This window comes from Ruditapes philippinarum, unplaced genomic scaffold (assembly GCF_026571515.1).
Source record: "Ruditapes philippinarum isolate M1 unplaced genomic scaffold, ASM2657151v2 ctg2115_1_1_1_1, whole genome shotgun sequence".
NCBI classification, from domain to species: Eukaryota; Metazoa; Mollusca; class Bivalvia; order Venerida; family Veneridae; genus Ruditapes; species Ruditapes philippinarum.
Genome location: NW_026857411.1, coordinates 267805 through 283616, shown reverse-complemented (window position 1 = coordinate 283616; position 15812 = coordinate 267805). Strand labels below are relative to the sequence as shown.

Sequence of the window (15812 nt, the reverse complement as noted above, 5' to 3'; positions counted from 1 at the left end):
TGAACAACTGTTCCCACTGATTTTATTAGTAGATTTGTATTATGAACTGATTTGTACTATTGATTTATGATAAATGAAATAAGATATGACATTGTAGCATAAAGGTTCTGGTCAGAAGACAAGAAGTGTGACTATTTTATAAAGGCCTGGCTCAAGTCTAGTGGCATACAAACTTACTTATCACCATTAATACTTGCCTTGCAATGCTCCTTGACCAAGGTTCTATGCTGCCTATTTTTATTACAGGATGTGTACCTTAAATGACTTGCCCTTCCTTCTCATATTTTTGCTTGTGGTTAATGAAATAAATTGCTGGACTTTTTCCCAACAGGAACTGATAAATTTGATTATTTCTTATATTTTGCTATAATTAGCTATAATTCATTTGCACTGTCTTTACTGTGCTTATGTGCCCTTCTTCTTTTTGTTGGCCTGCTTGGTGCCCAACTGTGATTGTGTGTTGCCCTAAATGTGGTTGCTTTTCCGATGGTCCTTTATGGTTCTGCGTTCATAGAATGTCACACTTGCTGATATTTTCAATCATATTTACTTTGATTTTGGTAAAATTCCGTAAATATTATGCAATCAGAAATCACCATTGTGTAGTTTAGAACTTTGTTAACATGGGCTGTCTGGTCAGGGTTTGAATGAGTTATCAAACCAGTAAAGTAAGTTTTTTCACAGCGTAAGTTTATCATTGGATTTCAGATTGTTTCTGGATAGGGCGATGGACACATATATATATATCTATCTCTCCTAATTGGATCTTAATTGGAGGGCACATGTTCTGTCTTCAGAAAGATAACATACTTTACTTTCCATTAACTCCTTTGGAAATTAATCTTATTGCTGATTTTGTCAAAGATATAAAAGATAAATACACAAGTTTTTGCTTTAACATGATTGTCTTTATAAATTTTCTTCAGTTTTGTACTTTCATATTGTTTTTTGAAGACCTGTTGATATTTGTTTAGATTTAGAATATTCCTCTAGAATATCCACTATTGTGATCTAGCATAATGATGTTTAAGCTTTTAAAAGGGCTTTCCTTTGTACAGCTGATTCTGCCTTTTAAAAATTCTGGAAAAGGGGGAGAGATGGCCCCTTTAAAAGTACTTAGCAAATCAAGATAAAAATTACATACTTTATTTATGACAGCTAATCATTATCAGACCTTCAGAGGAGTAAAGTCAATTTTCAACTGTATATAAAAGTATTGGAACCAATAATCCCAAAACAAGATTAAGTATAGGCCAACTTTGGCATTGACTGAAAATGTCTGGCTTATAACATAGTAATATGAAAAATCGTTTTATTTCTTATGTGATATATAATAATTATAATGAAATCATTTCATGCCTTAAACAGCAACATATTATGCCTCATGAACTATTTCATTTCTAGTAATGATAAGATTATAAAACATAGGGCATGTTCCTGGGACTGACAACAGATGTTTATTATTCTGACAGTCCATATCATTTCATATAACCCATGTAGTTATTCCAGAGTAGATTGCTCTTTTTATTGTCAGGCATTTAAAATGTTTGTGACAGGAATAACTTTTAGAAATGGCTGTAATCACCGGTCAACAGAACTTAACGACTTCCATTATTTCCTCTAGATGGTGATTATGACTGGAATTCTACCAGGACACTGGACATACTCATTTCTTTGCCCCTGTAATCATTTCCTCTTGGTTAACTCATAAATTCACTTTATAATTGTAACTGTCTTTATTTTAGTGTATATTTGGTCTCATCCTGGCTCTATGATAGAGGTAGACATTTCTTTATTGCTTTTCTTAAGCTGAAGCAAATTTATATGTTTAGTAAATTAAAGAATTGCAAGCCAGTCCTTTTGGTGGATAGGTATTTTCCCAAACCAGATCTCTAGAATTATTTAGACAGAAGTGTTCAACATTTACGAGGTATGCCCCTCCTCTCTTGTCTGTGCCCTTGTCTTGACTTCCAATTTTTGTTCTGTGCTCTGGTGTCAGTACCTTGCTAGTGATCATATGTAGCTTGCCTTTAATAATCATATGTACAGTGCATGTGATCCTATGTGGCTTGCCTATGATTCTATGTTGCTTGTATGTGATCCTATGTGGCTTGCCTATGATTCTATATTGCTTGAATGTGATCCTATGTGGCTTGCCTATGATTCTATGTTGCTTGTATGTGATCCTATGTGGCTTGCATGTGATCCTTTGTGGCTCAGTTATGTCAGGGCGCCTTGCCTTGCTGATCTTTGTTCCTCTATTTCAACACTTACTTACATAAGAGGTGGAATTATTTACAAACTATCTGTATTTCAACATGTACACTGTGAATAAAAAAGTAATGATACAATTAATTTTGTTTTCAAGCTATTTAAAGAAGAAAAAGGGGGTTTTGTTGATTTTGAAAGTTTCAGAAAGTAATCTCAGTTCTTATGCTTGGATACTCTCATTATGATACAAGATTAGAAATGTGTTTTATTGTAAGTCACAATTCATTAGCACTGTATTCCATTATTTCTGTACAATAATTACCTACACTGAAACAATTAACCATTAAACAATGCGGGGTAGACTGCCCAGGTTCACTAATTAGCTGCACTAATTGGATAATAATTGTTACTGGCATTGTTTTAGATTGGTTTGCATCACTTATATTGTTTATAGGTCTACTGGACTGGTTAACTGATAATTATATGACACTTTGTATTAATTTATACCAGTCTAGTGTTACATTTTGAATTATTGTGGTAACCATTCTGGAGCTAGTAAAGTCTCTGGTGGTCAGTAATAAAATAAGAATTTTGATCCATCAGTTTCCAGAATTGTTTTACATTTCTTGGTGAACCCCAATAAGAGAATGTTTCTTCCTTAAGGTGACAACGGAGTCAATTATCACTGAAAATACCTAAAATGAGATTTTTTGCTTAATAGATTTATCAACCTTTTCTGAACACATTCGTGATTTAATTTTGGAAGTAGTTAGTCCAAAAAATGTGTTTTTAAACGTTTTAAAACGGTACCTGTACCATTTTTATCTGCTATTCGCGTAACCTGTCAATTATCGATAACGCTCCGCCCCCTGTTGAGGCATCAATGAGGGAAATCGGTAGTTCCATATATGCGTGAATTACCGGTCCATACTGGTCCATACTACCCGTAATTCATGTATCGTACAAATACCGTACATCTTTTATTGAAATATCGTCTACCTTTTATTTAGCCTTTTTTTTATAAAAATAAGAAATTGTCGGCCAATGTACGTAACATAATGTATGAAACATAAATATATAGCGGCAAATCGCACGACCACGTGGTTGATGCTAAATATCCATATAATGTGTGAAAATAATTTGTCTGTCCCGTTAATCTGATAGATATTACATTGAGTTTATGGACTTTTTGTACGGATTTTCAAGGGCTTGCTTTACATTCAACCTCGTTTTCTAAACAATGTCAAGTAAAACAACAACAAAACAGACAACATTTTTATGTGAACGCCTATATGACTTGTGGTAATTTAAGGTGTCCCCTGACAAAATTTCTAAACCATTTTAGGTTGTCTAAGGATGATTATTTCTCTATGAATCAATAAAAAAGATAATAAAATACGAGTATATTAATCAGTGAATGCTTTGAATAAATTGTTCGCCCAGTAAATCGAACACAGTACTAATAAAACCTGGAACAAATTATGGAATTTATTGTAGTATCCCAGTAGAAACTGGATCTCTATGCCGTGCATAGATTGATTTTCATGATCATAGAAGTCAAGAAGGTCAGATCATAATGATCGAGTGATACCTTTTATTTCTATTAAAATATGTTAAGCATTTATATCAATTTGGAGGAAAAAATATATAATATCCGTTCTACGTGGACTTTAAAAGACCGTCAGAAGCTCAGTTTTTGTTATTTTAATTTATATTTTAACGGAATTTCATACACGAATACACAGACAGAGTGACACTGGTGTAATATAATAATAATGCGATGATAATAATAATAATAATAAACTTCAAAGTGAAACAATTAAATACCCCGCTACGTTCCATTTCCCCCCCCCCCACGAGTGCTCAAATTTTACCGAAAGTTCACGTTGACATGTTGCGACCGATATCAGACGGAAGGTAAATCACATTAAGATTTGAAGATATTTCTGTTATAAATTGATATTTATCAGCAACTTTTTAATGGTCAGATGTCACTGGGTCATAAAAATGTTGTTAGAGTATGTTACCGCAACTTGTGACCCTCTCTGGTGCGATATTTGTGTATTATGCAATTATTTAGCGTGAAACGTAGGGGTCCGAGAGAGAACAGCCGATTTATGACACTTCGTTTGATGCGGGTCGGACTAACTTTGGAATCGGCATAACTTTTTAATAATCAAGCAATTAACATGCGGTTTAAAGCACATGAAAGGGAATTCATTTACGGAGGGAACCGTGTCAGGGATTTTGTTTGCTCAATCAGCGACTTAATTATCTTTAATTACGTAATATGTATGGTGAAAAAAGTCGCATAAAATGTTTGACGTTACGTAATATTTTTTTGAGAAAGATAGAAAAAATTTGAGACAAGGTTCCCAGATATTATAAGTATGTTATTTCCAAAAGTTTTGATGACAAAAAAATAAAAAATAACTTTGATATGACGATTTAAAATTTTAGGATTTTTATTAAAAATTCAATCATTTACAAAGGCATTATTTTCAAATATGTTATTTTTTTATGATGATCAACGACATTAATGCACAAAGATTAAATAAATAACAATTTTATTACTAAAATAAGTTGGTTTAAATGACATTTATGTGAGTACCACGGAAAGTGTCTGTTGTCACCTTAAGGTTACATCTCCATTGTCATGTAGCTCTGCGATTATAGTGATAATCCCCCCCACACACAAACATGCTAACCCCCACCCACCCACTATCCCTAAATGACAGGACATATTTATTTCCAGCTGGATTAGTTTAATTAAATGTTTCTGTGAATTAGTTTTAAGCACTGCAGGGGCAGAAATAGATATACCAATTTCATTGAAACTTCTGTAACATCACAGAATGTGTATTTTCATCCTGCAATATTTGTTTTAATAACTGAACTGTCATCTGCACACTGTGCAAGTGACAGGGACATGTGAATGGTTAGTTATTTAGCCTGGAGTAAAAAGAACTATAATTACCCTGCCACCACACACACTGTTAGGACCTTCTATAACTCTGTTATAATGTCCCCTAATTGTAAAATATAGACAAACATTGTTACCTAGAATATGGAAGAATAATTGTTGGTCTTGATTCCCCAAAAAATTGCCCCTCATTTACTAAGGTATAGGGATAATTATATTGTCATTTTACATCAGTTTAGTAATTACTCAGGGGATAATTACTACAGAATGATCAGTTATCAGTAAATCACCATTAACTCCTATAGATGCAACAAAATTGTGAACCTTATAACAAGGGTACCCTGGGATAGCCAGAATTTATTTTTGTACTTTCTTATTACTCTAACCAGATCATTATTTTGTAAGTCATCATTAACTAAAATCCGAATCAACAAAATTGTGAATGGTGAGGATAACCAGAATATTTTTGTATTTTCTTATTGTTACCAAGATTCCGATAACCAAAATATTTATATATTTTCTTATTGCCATTTTAGCCAGATCAGTATTCAGGTAAATCATCATTAGATGCCTACTATAAATATCAACAACTTTTGTGCCTTGTCAATAACCATGCAAATCCAATGGTCTTGAAAAATAGTGCTATTTATAAATTATGATAATAACAATGTATGTTCATTTCAATTTTATTGGCTGGCTATATTATGTTATATAACTTGTGTAATACTACAAACCAACATTTTGAAATCATATTTTTTGATAGTTGTATTGAAAAGATTGACAATATTTGTTTATGAAATTCAATTATTTATAATTTTTATCAATTGTTTAACAACATATACCTTTTAATTTTAATAATTACAGTAAACAATACGTTGAATCGCAAGTCGTTTTGGAATTGGTTATTGGCAAACAGATACCTTGAGAAGCAAATATGTGACAGGTTGATTGTGCCAATAACCGATTTTGTCTCGCACTTCCATTGATTCAATCGTTACTACTTTACTGATGTTTTTGTGAGCAAGTTTTCTGATCTTGGAGTAAGCAATCCATCAATCAATGAATTTAATTCTTTGTTTTTGTTGTATGTATTAGTTCCATTGCAGTATAGATGGAACAGTCGCTTTTGTTTTCAAGGAGCCGAGACCGAAAGAAAAAATATATATTCCAATTTCATGTGATACTTAAGTTGAACATGACTAAAGTTCATTTACATTCCATACACAATAGTGCTACAGTACATAATACATTACACTTATGCACTTATTGTGAAAGAGTAATTAAGAAACCTGGAATTAATTTTGTTTTTACTATTTTATCTGTCTTTTGTAGGACGTAATTAAAGTCTTAGAGAGTTAAGTAGGTATTTGTGAGAAACTAACTGGTATTTTGCACTTCAATATTTTCTGAGGGTTGAAATACAGTTATTATGTCTTGAAAGGAAAGTTTCTCATTTGGAAACACTTTACGGGCAAAAAAATGTTCCGAGCAGCTGAGAGCACTTCAGCCTCTGCGTTGCTTTGTTGGCATTGCACGAGATTCTCAAGTGGTCATAGAACGTTATAAGAGAGTCGGAGCTGTTCACATCAGTCATACTTTATTTCTTCGGAATTATTGTGCGTGCATCAGAAAAACTGTCCTATTTTGTTGTTCAAGTTCACTGAGATACAACAGTTTTGCGATTAACTCTTGAATTGATTAAGTATAAAACAATAGTAAATATGTGAGTGTCAAGGTTTAATTGTACGATATGTCACTGTGTGTGAGAATTTTGGATCTTACGACCATTTTTTTTCTGTAAATGGTCTGCTGGTTTTATGCTCATGTTGTACATTTTACTGATCGGGCTTATAATTATTGCACATTGGGATGCTTTCTAGCAGGCCATTGAAATTATTGTTCTCTGTACAATTGCTTTCCAGTGAGAATGTAAAAAACAAGATGCTTAAACAAAGCAAAGAGTCTAATATATGAAAGATGTTTCTTTTTTGTATTTTCTGATCGAAGATTAGTAAATACAAAGCTAACATTCAATCTCAACCTAACAAGTAGTTCTCAAAACAGCTTAAAACTAGCGATTTAAAAGAAAGAAATATTTTTATTTTGTTACAAGTATCCAACAAATTACAACGCATTCAAAGTTTAAAAGTAGCGTTGGTGTATAGAATTGTCAATAAATGCACTTACAAATTACGCGGATGAATATGATTTTAATCAATGAAAATGCTATTTTTAGCGATGTTGATTACCGAATACTACACAAATAAATCTGACTGCCGAGTAGTGGAATATATAGATTCTACATGTCGGACTGTTTGGGCGAGAAGATTTTCGCTTAATTATTTACTTCAATTTTAAACAACAGGTTTATCCTGAACAAAATACCTCGAACTTAATAAGGATTACAAACCCGAAATGCAATGGAAGTTCTAAATTTAGAAAGACTTGATTTTATTCAGGCATTGTTTGTATAACTTCTCCGTGGTGCAGGGCTAACATGCTCGTTTAGTGTGTGAGAGGTCTGGAGTTCAAATCCAAGTCGAGGCAACTTTTTTTAAAAATTCTTTTTTAAGTGTCTTTGTTAAGGAAGTAGCCATGATATGCAATGATAAAGTGTGGCTATTATAAAAAATGAACATAAATGATTTTTTGATGCAACTCTAGTTATGCAAAATTCCGTATGTATCAAACTCTGGTGCCTTGCAAGATGAATTATAGTACATAAAAGTAAACTTAAACAGGAAAAAACATACAGATATACAGTACGATTTAGATTGAAAAGATCAGAAAATACTACAGAGCTTGCAGCCCTTTGATTAAAGGATGGCCTGTTTATCCCTGTTTTTCCAAGACTAGTTCTATTAGACTCCTGTGCTGATTATAAGGTTTTACCATAATGGCCGTACCCGAGTAGCAATTTATTTATCCCAGTCAACCATGTTTTTTTTTAACAGAAACATTTTCTATTTAAGCAGTAATTTTGAGAAATAAAATAGATTATATTCTTCACAGGGTGTTTCACAGGGAGTTTAATTGGTAACAATTAAATAATTAATCAAGCCATGCTTTAATTCTAATGTTGTACACCATTCTTATACATTGAATATATCAGTTTACAAAATTATAAAGTAAATAGTAATAATAGTTTAAAGTCAAGGTTTCACCATTCACCGATTCAATGAATAGTAATTTCATAGTTATTTCTTAACTTTGACATATTAATTGATGCTTTGTGTGTCATTATTTGTTGAAAAGAAAAATTAATTGTGAATAGAGATTATTAAAAATTTATATTAAAAATGACTTGAATGGCGTTTTTCTTTTGGAGAAGAATTGATAAAAATTGTAAGAATGAGAAAAAAACATGTATGCTGACTGTAATAAAGAGGGCCGAAATTAAAAATAAACAAATATATTAAATTTCTTTATGTCGTTTGCTGATTCAGAAGAAGGTTTAGCTAGAGAGTTGACAGACTAAGCTACTAAGAAAAATTCAACAGTTTAAACAGCCCAAAAGGAACTACTGCCTGTAGCTTTTTAAAACGTTTACCATTCTTGTTTCATATTCCAGCAGGAATCACTAAGTCTAGTTCCTCTTAAAGGTGCACAAGGTGGGAAGGCAATGTTGTTGTTTCAAATTGCTCAACAACTACAGTACCTATACAAATATAGTTAATCAGAAAAGAAAAAAAAAAATTTTTTTGATATATAATTATAAAATTATCAACTTTTTGGAAATACTAAAACACAAAATTTAGGGAGTTTACAGGAAATTTCTACAGTTGTGTAAATCCTCTGTCTATTGCAGCAGTTAACTCCCCTTATCACTTTGCATAATCATGAAGCTTCATTGAAATTGTTCATTCAGACCTATTTTCTGCCCCACCCCCACCCCTGAAAATGATTGCTATGTATTACATAATTATCACAGTGTCATTTAGGTTATATATTCATGTAAGTTTGATTATACCCTAACCATGGGGTGAGGTGGCCCACATGAATATGATTGAACAACAGTCGTAATTATTAAAGACAGTCAATGCATTGCTATAATTTATTATTGTTACATAATAATCAATTTATTAATCCAGCGTTGTTTACTAAAATGTTGACGCAGCAAATAATTTCAATGAATGTTTTATACAACGTTCCTAATTACGATCATTTCTATCGACTAGTTTTGCTCTATCATTCTGTATCCCTGTCTAATGTAATCATAATTTTCATCAAATTTAATTATACAATTATATATTTTTTAAGGTTATTGCATAGAACGCAGACTAATAGATTTGTTACAATAATAATGCCTCTGTGTTGTATTAAAGGAAATTGTGATGTCAAATGTTTCCATTTGACATTGAAAATCAGTTAAGATGTGAAATCAAGATAAAGTCTCGGTTTAGAATATGTTCGGAACAATTTTCCTTTTCATTAATATAAAATTGATATTATTTTGACATTGAAGTCTTTATTAACGATTTACTGATTTGTCATTAAGTCTTTTATCCATTATGACTTCTTTGATGTTCAAATAAGGAAAAATTATTTGAAATGGTAACAAGTTATGTTATTGAATATTGATAAAACATTTGTGCATTGGTCTTTGAGAAGTATATAATTTTCCTCTGAATTTATTATATAAGGTATGTAATTTAGATTTAGCCTTGGGTCCTTGTACTAAGTGATTTCCTAATTGCAAAATGCATTAGTTTCAATTAAAATTATTCATTTGAAGCAGGAATAATTGCTTGGCTATTTACTTTACTTTGTTGTTAATTGATGTTAATTCTCTGTGCAGCTCATTTATAACAGTAAATTAAAATCTCATTAATGATAGTTTGATACTTCATTTGTCATTTTGCATCTTATATGTTGTAACATAAAGAACTTTTTTATTTTTTTAGCAACGTGCCTCCAGATTTATGCGTTTTTTCATATTAAGAATTAAAAAAAGTATTCAAAAACAATATTAATAATGTATTATTAACTTTTAAATATATATTTTATACAGTAAAAGGGTACTGCACAGTAATTTTGTTCTTAATGTTCAATGGGAGATTATTTTATGATAATTTGATCATTGACAAGACAAATTGTGCTGGACGCCTGTGTGTATATACATACTTATATATACATACTTATATATACATACTTATATATACATACTTATATATATATATACTTATAAAGCAATTTTACCAATTTAGAAATAATTATAATAAATATCAAAATATATATGAATAACCCTTACATCATGACAAGCTTATAAATGGACTTGTCCATCTTTTAATCAGAACAATAGAACAATAGAAATAGAGAAAATTTCAAAACAAGTTCTGACTGAACAGTGCAGACCATGATCAGATGGCACAGGGTTGCATTAGTGGGTTCAGGCTTTGTGTTAGGGGTTTTAATATAAACAAAAATGTGTTGCATGTGTGGCCTGACTTGTAACATTATATTGTTTCCTTACTTCTAGTTATATTACCATAAGCAGTTGAAGAGTTAATAAAAACTTTAAAAATTGGACCTTGACCCCTTGAACTGAGTCCGAAAAAACTTATTTTGCTGTTTGTTGGTTTTTTTGCAATCTTTTGGGATTGCGCCTTTTTCTGTTTTAATTGAACATTTATTTGACTAGACAACCTATCCATGTCTTTAGATCTTTTATTATTGTTAAATGTCTTCTGCAGATAATGTTGACTGTTTTGTTTAAATCCTTTTATCTCGGCCATCTGATCACTCTTTATTGGGTCATAACGTTTTTTTGTGCAAGCACTGCCTCAGGGTCAAAAATCCAATTACAAAAGTTAACTGATAGAAGATCTGTTTAATAAAGGCCGCCTGTTTTGGTGAAGTAATAGAATGTAATGCTGGTAGTTAAAGCAACTCCATTAAGAGTTATTGTAAAATAAAGTCTATTTTGGTTATTTGGTCGAAGGACAGTGTATATAATTAACTGTGGTGTCCAGTTAGTGTACTAAGTAACTGGTCATCTTGACAGTTATCCCGAGTTATCTACGTTAAAATGGTAGATATATGTCAATGGTAGATACATATCTATGGGAGATATGTGTGTAGATTTAAGTATGCTGGCAGTATTGTACTGTGTGGCACAGTAAGAAAAAGTAAGTTAGTAAGTAAGTAAGTATCGTTGGTTGGTCCTAATGAAGATCATTGTTGATCAAAACTAGTAGACTTTAGTAAATAATTTTAACCTATTAGGTGGTGATGTGTGGTTTCTCTAAGTCCTCCGCTACCTCAAGCAAGGCTACACATTTGGTTTCCCAATCTTCCACGTCACAGGCCTCTTAAAAAAAACTAGCCCATTACTTTATATAACAGTGATTTCATATCATTCTGGTCGTATCTTTAGATAATAAAGTAAATTCAGTGTTTTAATTCATTATTTTAATTGAACTAAAGGCTGCATGCTCAATGGGCAGTTGAATATAGACCTACCTTTCCTCTTCCAAAATTCAGTAAACATCAGACTACCTTTTATATGTTATAATATTATAGAAATACTTGCAGTCACGTCATCTTGCTATGTAATTAGTTATTTACTTATGCATACATGTAATTGTATATATCATGAATGCTTGTACAAGACTCTTTTGAGAGTTAATTTGCAAAATAATGATTCTTCTTCTTCTATGTTTCTTTAGTGATATAGCAAAACAATGGATATAGCAAAACAAAAGCCTGTTTCACAGAGTATACTTGCTTGCAGGCCATTTATAACAAGGCTGAACAGAAGTTTTGTTTTTGGAATGACAAGCACCTTTTCATTTTAGGACAGTATTTGAAGCTGGCATATATATAAATATAACTGACCACTGACCTGTTTTTGTATTTATTTACATACTTACTACTATTATGGTACATGTACATTATAACTGTCATATATATATAATAGTATCTGCAGATTGTAAAAACATCATTATAATGAAAGGTGTGAGAGCTGGACCTGTCAAAATAATGTACATTACAGCTGTCCACACCATCATTATATGATGGCATTTCAGTGAATTATGGACCATTGTTGCTCATATGTTGTTGTTTCTGAACATACAATTCTTTTTTTTACAAGTGTCATCAAAAATATTAATGATTATTATATAACTTAAATATAATGTTTTTAATATGTTGTCAAAATTTTTGCCCTTCAACAGTGTCAATGTCCAGAACTTGCCAGTTATTTGGGTCAGAAATTATTCAAATATGGCAACATTTCAACATTAACAACGGTTCAACATTAACCATGATATAATTCTGTTATAGCCTTGGCCAACTTTGTAATTTTAAACAGTCTTATTTTTAGCTTGACTATTCCAAGAAGCGGGAGAGCTAATATTATCACATAAACCGCGGCACAGGTGTGTAATAAAGGCATTTAATAAAAACGATATTACACTTATGTAATAACACTTTGACGTGTCATCATTTGCGCTATATAGAAACATAGCAATAAAGCGCCCAAATCTTAGCGTTACACTATGGACGCGTCATTGAAAAATTACTCATTTAACAGTTTATTGTTCTTATTTTATATATGTGATAAATAGAATATTATATTCGTGTAGATTTGAACTAGTTGAATAAAACAATATTATGCTCGCCAGAGGCTCGCATCATATGATTTTATTCAACTCGTTCAATAAATTTAGTATTAAAGGCACCTGAGGTCTTCCTCCACCAGTAATGCTGGAACGTCGCGATATGACCTATACTGTGTCGATGTGATGTAAAACCCAAAACAAACAAACAAAATTTAGTATTAAACTACACTCATTCAATATCCTCTATATAATATTGTGGTCACCCGGGGATCAAGATTTGTGTCGCAGTCGCATTTGAACTAGTTGAATAAAACAATATTATGCTCGCCAGAGGCTCGCATAATATTATTTTATTCAACTCGTTCAATAAATTTAGTATTAAACTACACTCATATAATATCCTCTATATAATATTGTGGACACCCGGGGAACAAGATTTGTGTCGAAGTGCACTTTTGTTAAGTTTTTTGCGTGCAAGTTGTTATCTCCAAAACTATACTGAAGGGAATAGGGTGAAACTTCACACACTTGTTCTACATGATTGGCAGAGGGCCTATAATTTTGGGTTACCTTTTTACAGAGTTATGCCCCCTTCTTACTGTCAAGCACTGAGAATAGTCAAGCATGCAGTCTTACGAACTGCTCTTGTAAATTTTTAATGTATTTTAAATGTTAAATTGTTGAAATACAAGAGCTAATTGTGAACAATTTGATCACAGACAAAAACAAACGAATAGACACATAGCTTTATCCATTTTTCTTTATCCACAAATCTTGACGACTAATCCTAAAGAACAGGGAGATTGTATTATTTCTACTATTAATCTGACAATTTATCATTGTTTGGAATAAACCAGGAGACACATTGGCCTGATTTTAACACTAAAAAAGGAAATAAATGGGTCAAGATAAGTCAAGATAAGCCTGAATGTAATTGAACATCTATGTATTAACTAATTGGCCATTCTTGTATCCTACATCCACCAGAATTTCCATAAAAAATCAGAAGGGAATGAAAGAGACTTTATTGCTTGTTATATGATTTTGTGAGTAAATGTACATCGCCATATATACTGAATAAAAGAGTGGGCTATTTTCTTTCTCATTAACAAAACAAAAATTGCCTTGTACATGGAGGAAATACATGCCTTTATATAAAGCAAAGCATTGTTCATAAGGAAAAAAATTACCATTATGCAATTCTGGCGCTTGAAAAAATGTGCAGAGGCTGTAAAGTGGCCATATGACCTTTAAATAGTGCTGAGTGTGACTTTACACCCAGCCTATACAATAAAAATAAAAAAAGAACTATTAATCTGGTTGTTATGGCTACGAAATACGGTTTTAGTCTGTGTAATTTCATTAAAATCTCTCTAATCATAAGCTATCAGCAATCTACAATTACTGGATGAAGTAATTCATTGGTATATAGGGAAATTCTGTTAAAATGTCCAGTACCATGCAGTTGATGGTGCCGACATGTCTTTTTGCTATAAAAATGTTGATGATCCTGCACATATATATAAAACGACTGATTTCCATCGGATAATTGTGACCGTTTCCTATAGACAAGGCTGATGCAAATTTATGACTCTATTCCAATGAAAGTTACTAAAAGTACGCCAATTTAGAAATTTGTATTTGTTGTTGTAGTTGTTTGCTATATAAGATATAGATATAATTTTCACCATCGTTAGCTTAGATTTGATTGATTGCCATTTTATGTAGCTTTTAATACATTATTAAACAACAGATATTAATAAGAGTCCAAAATAAAAAATACAGTCGCAAGAAAAAGATCAAAATGAATTCAACACCAATGTCCAAATTGTTTTCTTTATTTTAATTCTAAATAAAATATTTTGTATAGTAAGCAGTTAAAAAATACTAACCAAGTAAGTTAGTTAAATCCTAAATTGTTTATAGCAGTTTCAATCTTGTTATACTGTCAACACTAAATTTTATTGCTAAATATAGACAGGTTTTTTGAATAGGGAGAAGTAATTAGACAGATTGCTGAATGAGGGAGAAGTCAGTATTGATTGTTTGATTGACTTGTGACACATGTTTTATTGCAAGAATTTTGAAATTTATTACATTTCTGTCACACAACTAGTGTGAAAATTTCCTGCTTGCATGCAATGAAAATGCCAGGAAGGATGAAAATTAAAACAATAAAATAATGTCATAAAACATTAAATAACTGAAGAAATACATTCTTATACTGTTTTGACAAATAAAAGAAAAATGGTTTATTGCCTTAAGCCATGAATAATGGATAACATTAAATCAATGGTTAACATTACAACCTTGATGATTATAATACATCAGTGACTTAATTTGTGTCTCAAATATAAGATTTGGTGTTCTTTTATTTTCAAAAATCTTTTAAGCAATTATCAATCAAAAGATTAAATGCTAAAACATTTTTTTTACCTAGATAGATAGATAGATTTATTTCGGCAAAGGAAGCATATACATAGTTGACAATATAACATAGGATAAAATAATGAGCATTATTAAATACTATATCACATACGAGTAAAACTATGACATGCTCACCAAAACCAAGGATAACACAAAAAAGGGCAAAAAAGCTCTTATTTCCATTGTGGTCCTTTGTATTGGCGGCATGACATAGAGAGGCAAACCTTAATATATAATCATGTTTAAAAATACTAATAAATCATAAAAATGTATATCACAGTCAAATCTTGAGTTAATGATCTCCTGTTTACAGCTAGGATTTTAAACACATTACTAAAATTGTAAAAAGATAGATAGCAGACAATTTAAAATCCTGAGCCGAAATATGTAAAAACATGTTTAAAAAAAAATTTTAAATACTGTTCATAAGATGACTTTTGATCATCGGCGGCAACCTTAAAACTTTGTAACCTGTTGATCTCCGTTAACTTTACAGGTAAATCATTCCATAATTTAATACCAGAGAAAGCAAATGATTTAGAACCCTGGCCTTTGACCTTAGGTAGACAATATCCACCCTTTTGACTAAGTCTTGTACTATAATATGAATGGAATCTTGTGAAATAAAGTGTTCAGACATGTAATCCGGAGATAGGCCATTTTTTATCTTAAAAACATGACACAACATT

General features: G+C 31.4%; 1 protein-coding gene across 2 annotated transcripts in view; it reads left to right on the top strand.

Annotated features, from left to right (window-relative positions):
* Positions 1–15812, top strand: part of LOC132749647 (protocadherin-9-like) — an 80664-nt gene that overhangs the window by 7177 nt on the left and 57675 nt on the right. The gene's annotated exons all lie outside the window — the stretch shown is intronic.